This window comes from Drosophila gunungcola (genome assembly GCF_025200985.1).
Source record: "Drosophila gunungcola strain Sukarami chromosome 2R unlocalized genomic scaffold, Dgunungcola_SK_2 000015F, whole genome shotgun sequence".
NCBI lineage: Eukaryota > Metazoa > Arthropoda > Insecta > Diptera > Drosophilidae > Drosophila > Drosophila gunungcola.
Window position 1 is genome coordinate 1,539,706 of NW_026453172.1, and position 6,019 is coordinate 1,545,724.

The window sequence follows — 6,019 nt, forward strand, 5'->3', positions numbered from 1 at the left end:
GTACTTCTTAAGCGACAACACGCAAACAACCAAACAAAGCACCCTTAGAAGCTGATGCAATATTAATATAATGATGAAATTACTCTTTTGGAATTTTCCAAAAACTGTATACCCACACCCAGAAAAAAGTAGAACGAATAATTTTAGCACGAACGTTCTTGAAAATCGGCCGAATAATTCTTAAAATTTTTAGGACAAACGTGTACAGAATAAGTACGGGTCATACTTGATAATAATATTTAAAAATTTGTTTTTTAATAAAGAGAGAAAATATATTTTATAGCTTTAATTCTGATTATAATGTCTATAAATAATAACAGAATTATAAAAAAAACATTTAAATCTATAAAATAAGCATTGTTTCACTAGCAGTCGTACGATTATACGTTAATTTTGTACAATCGAGCACATTTGTGTATATCGGTACACATCAGTGTTATCGGTCGATATCTTCTTTTCGGCTAATCGATCGCAAAGCTGCCTTACTTTATAAACGTGAAGTGCAAGTAAGAGATCAGCGTCGCAGCGTAAAAACAATGGAAAGAGAATCGCCCAAAAAGCTGGAGGACGCGTTGGAAGAAATGGGAATGCAGGGTGTGCCGCCGTTCCTGCAGGGTAAGTAATAGTGCATTAATGTGAAACAATAAACTATAAGCAAATGTGGTAACATAAAAGAGAAGCGATGTCGTCAATAAAATTAAAATTCGCGTGAATTAAGTTAACTTACGAATTAAAGTAAAAACAAACAAATACTATAATTTACAATAAAACGGAGTAGTCGTTAATAAAATTAAATTTCGCGCGAATTACATTTTCGTTCATGTGTTTATGTGCCTCTTGCCTGATTCCGAAAAAGACAAAGTGAAATGGAAAGAAAAAAGCAACGGTAAAACGTTCGCACGCACACATAACAATGCAAAACATTCTTGTGCCAGTTATCGCGTCTTTTTCCAATATAAACTAGTAAAAATTAGAATTGGTGTTAAATCAGAGTTTATAAAAAATAAATAAAAAGGCTGACGGAAATTTTTACAAGGGCATAAACATACATACATATGTATATATGTGAACGAGCGCTTTACCGTTCCTTTTTGTTTTCTATTCCTCTTTTTCGGAACTCAGTGCGGTACAGTTGCTTTTTTTTTATTAGTAAAAAAAGAAGGAGTCAAAAAGAACTGTAAATTCGCGTGCACACATGTACATGCATACGTTTGCTGTTTGTTGCTGTTTTTTTTTAGTTCGTGTATTGGTATTTGCTTCTTAGAAAAATCATTTTAATTGTTTTTATATTAATTTCATATAGAAGCTGGAGTGACTTTGTCACTATTAGAAAGTGTGACAGAGGAGAAGCTAAAGGAAGCAGTTCCCCAGTTGGGACTGCGTATGCTGTTCAAGCGGAAGCTTACAATTTGGAGAGAAAAAAAAGTAAGTTTAATTATAAAGATATATACAATATATTTATGTAATGTATAAAGTAAAAAGAAAACCGATTTCTGCAAAAGCTGCAAGGGTATATAAAGTTTGTCCTGCCGAAGTTTACTTCCTTTACTTCCAAAATAATTCCTATTGTTTCCATAAAAGTTTATGCTTTAGTCGACCGATCTCAATGAAAATTATATTCTGAAATATTAAACCAACACTATATTTAAAAAAAAAAAAAAAAATAAAAATGAACAAAGCTAAATTTTTTCATATATTATTATTTCATATTTTCTAAGCATTATATTTAAAAGTCTGTTTATCGTAATAAGACATGTTAATAATTAAGTCATTTTTGTTTATTTAAAGGACTTTTATTTTATAGAACGTGAAAAGTACAAGAATCCTGGAGGAAAGCTGTACTCGAAGTACAAAAACAAGCGACATCAACTTAACAATGAGAATTCATCCGAGACAAGAAGGGAAAGGAACGCAAGAGTAGGCAGTAGCAGAACAGACAACGAAAGTTAACATCTTGGTACAGAAGTTGATGAAGGAGTTGCCAAATCTTTGAAAGCAATTTTAAAGAGAGACTGTTCAGATTGGAAAGACGTTTGCGAGAAGTGGCAACAAACTTTTCATATTCGTCAAAAGGACCTGAACCAATTAAGTGCTGATGAGTTTGTTAAAGCTTGGCCAAGACTTGGCCATGCTCAAGCACCCGAATTAGTAAGTTAATCTTTATTTGTAATAAAACATTTAAAATAAGTTATTTATTATAAAATTCAGAGATTTAGTCGTTTAAGGAATACCCATAAAGAAACAATGAAATACATTTTTAAAACATTTTCGGTTTGCTTGACTTTGAGCAATAATAATCATGCTCAACTGTATGGCTTTCTTTTAATTTTGTCTTAAAGTTGTAGAACTTTTTTTAAAGCGGAATTACGGTTCTATACAAATTTGGAAGTTAATGGTAGCCACTTAATTTCTGTTAAAAAATGTTAAAATCTTTTTAAAATATACTTCGAAAGCCGAATAGTTGAACTTTATTATCGAAATAATTCGAGTATTTGTTATTGAGACGCATTTTTGGTAATTGTAGTTTTAATACAATACGATCTCAGCAGGCAACAAAACAACTTGATCAAGCAAAGTCGGCAATAAAAGAAGGTAATTTAATTTGTTTGTTATTACAAGTAAATCGCGAGGTTCACAAGCTCTAGCACTCAACAAAATTTCTTAATTTTAGAAATAAGGCAGTTGACCTAATTTAAGGACAACTTACATTAAATTTTAGCCTTCCATACAAAATTTAGAAAAACAAGACCTACAACAAAGTTTAAGGCAATAATTAAGGGAATTGCCTCTGAGTGAATTAACATAAATAATTTTCTTTAATTGCAGATGCCCAAGATTTTTTGATAACAATTTTTCTCAATGCCGTGCTGCCACCGTCAGCGCGTTTTGAAAATGAAAAAGGAAAGTAGCATAAGAAGTTGACCATAGCAGACGCGCAGGTTTCAATGGTGATGCGTTTGGCTTGTCTTAACGACTTCATATATGAGATAGAAACCAAATTCGATAAGAAATCGTCAAATTTGTCATCAATATTAATCTATTTGAGAAATTAAAACTAAAATGTTTGTGTGCTTTAGATGTCAAAAGTCGCTTCCAAACCCAAAGCTATTAGTTTCGCATCTTAAAATAAGCCATTTATTATCTAGAAAATCTTTAAGACTCATTTGTAAACAACAGAACTGTGAACAAGTCTTTTCTAATTTTTCACACTTTCGCCAGCACTTAGACAAAATAAAAAATAAACAAAATAAACAAGCCAATACCAGAGTATGGAGAATTGCCATTTTCAATTAGAGATCACTGTTCTAAGATTTCTTCGTACTCAAAGTTTGATTTTGAAAAAGCTTAGCTACGCAAAAAACACGTTTTTAACGAAGTAGTATCTTTGTCAATGTTAAATTATGAAACTGAATTAATAACAAAAGAAAATGATTTGAAAGAATCTGGCAATACACAGTCAAAGCCCAATTTTAGTTTAAAAGCATTAAAAAACAAAGCTGTTCATATTTCCTTGCTACTTCACGAACATAAGTATATGCCAAGAAGCCATGTAATCTCAATACAAAATATAATTAGTTTATTAAGGTATGAAATAGCTTCGCTGGGCACCCACACATTTTCAATTTGCGGTGTGTATATTAATTTTCCATTAATGCAACAGTACTTGTTGTCCAAATTGCAGTATATTTTTAATATGGCCTTTATTTCAACAGCAAATCTAAAGCACTGTGGAATCGAAGTTTCATTTTATTATTTAGTTGAACAAATAAAAATTTTAGAAAATGGAATCATGCTAAAAGTCGACAATGAAACTGGAAAAGTTTGCTTTGTTTTGTCATTAATAGTAGGCGATAATTTGGCTGTAAATAGCATTCTCGGATTTGTTCAATCTTTTAACTCAAAACGCTATTGTCGGGTATGTAAGCGAACTAAGTCTGAAATGCAGCTAGACTGCACGGAAAACAAGAAAAGTCTAAGAAACGAATATACAAATGCAAAGGATATAAATGATAATGATTTTCAAGAAACTGGCATTAAAATGGATTCCGTTTTTAATAACTTAAAAACTTTTAGAGTCTCGAACAATTTCGGCTTTGATTTAATGCACGATGTCCTTGAAGGAGTATGTGTTTATGATATATGTAACGTACATTTAGCTTTAAAAATTTGAAATTAATTCCAAAAAAGTATTGTTTCCATTTGGTGAAACAGAAATAGGAAATAATTCTGTTAAAATTGAATTAAATTGTTTAAAAAAGTTCAACTTAAAAATGACTGCATCAGAAGTTGCTACTTTTATAAACAGTTACCGTTAATGATTGTTAGATATCATGGATTTCTTGTTTAGATCAAAATACAATTTATGTGAGTTATGCTGCCTAAGAAAGTTAGTTGAAAAACATCACTCGCTATATGTAAGTCTTTCCAGTTCTTTAAAGCCAAAACATCACTTTTTAGTTCAGTGGCATAATTCAAAATGTGGGCCGTTAAAATTTGTATGGTGCGTTTTGAAGCAAAGCATAAAGATGCAAAAATATGCTTTCATAATGTCAATTCGTGGATAAATCCTCCACATACACTAGCTATTAAATCAGGATTAAAATTTTCAAAATTTGTTTTTGATCACCAAAATTTCTTAGAGCCGGTTTTAACTGTAAATAACGAATTAAACTCCAAAAATGCTCATAACGAACTGTTTAATAATTTGTTAAAGGAAAAGTTTTCGGACTGCAACAAATTCCATTTGTATGATATCTTAATTTTTAAAGGAACTCGGTACAAAATCAATTACTACTTAGGTGTAATATTAAGTGACTTTGAGTTATTTAAAATTAATTTCTTTACTGTATACAACAACGAAGCTTACGTTATATGCCAACAAATTGAAATTACAAACTTTGATAAACATTTTCGCGCATACGTAATTGGCTCTGCTAAAGAATATTGTATTAGAAAGTTAAGTGAATTCGACACTGCTCCTTTGCATTTATATCCTGTAAATAATGATAAAACTCTTGTTCGTATTAAATATGTATAAGCTTCTTAAGACAAATTGTTCTTATGTATGTCAAAATATACAATATAAAAGTTGTACTATTAAGAAGTGAATCAGACATAATACTGAAATACCTTTCAATATGAAATTATATTCTTAAGTTGAAAACGTTTTATACTTAAAAAAAGATTGTTTATTCTCCAAATTATTATTGATTTCTTGAATAAAAAATGATTTGTTCTTAAATTAAAAATATTCATTCTTAATTAAAGAGGGTTTGGTTCTTAAACGAAGAATGGTTTACTCTCTAAATAAGAATATTTGTTTCTTACACAAAAAATAATACGTTCTTGAAAATGAGAGTATTTATTCTTTAACTACGAATTTTTCTGACTTAAATTAAAACTTCTCGTACTTAAATTAAGAACTGTTCAAGCTTAAATGAACGTTTTTTATACTTAATTTGTTCACCTGCACAACTTAAACTAAGACACTTTAATACTTGAATAAAGAATTTTTCGTACTCAAACCAATATCTTTCGCACTTTCTTCAAGCACTTTTGAGTACTTGGACTGATGACGTTCGTTCTATTATTTTATTTTTTTTTTACATATGCATTTTATTTATTGAATCTTCTCTGAATTGAGACTAACAATAAGTATATAAAATCTTAAATTAAAAAGCTATATCTGACAGTCAAGTTGACTGACGCGGGATGTAAGGGCTCTAATAACTATTGCTGAGCTGGAAGGTCATTTCGTTGCAATCGGGTCCGGTTGGAAACCCTGGCTAGGCCCCTGGCGAGCTGGTTTGGATGAGATGTTAGCTTGGTGTGGTAGGACGCCTTTTGTTTTGAAATTTCATCTTTTACGGGTAGAATGCCAAGATCTCTGTGGATGATGTCGTTCCGAACATACCAAGGTGCCCCAGTGATAGTTCTCAGGATTTTTGATTGTGCTCGCTGGATAATGTCGATGTTACTGCTGCTCGCGTTTCCCCACAATTGGGAGCCGTAAGTCCAG

General features: G+C 31.1%; 1 long non-coding RNA gene across 1 annotated transcript; it reads left to right on the forward strand.

Annotated features, from left to right (window-relative positions):
* The first annotated feature begins 478 nt into the window (after positions 1-478).
* LOC128256355 (uncharacterized) lies at positions 479-4,139 on the forward strand. Its single transcript, XR_008267755.1, has 4 exons — positions 479-615; positions 1,304-1,425; positions 1,789-2,148; positions 2,827-4,139. It is a non-coding gene; the product is annotated as an uncharacterized LOC128256355 (long non-coding RNA).
* The last annotated feature ends 1,880 nt before the right edge of the window (positions 4,140-6,019 follow it).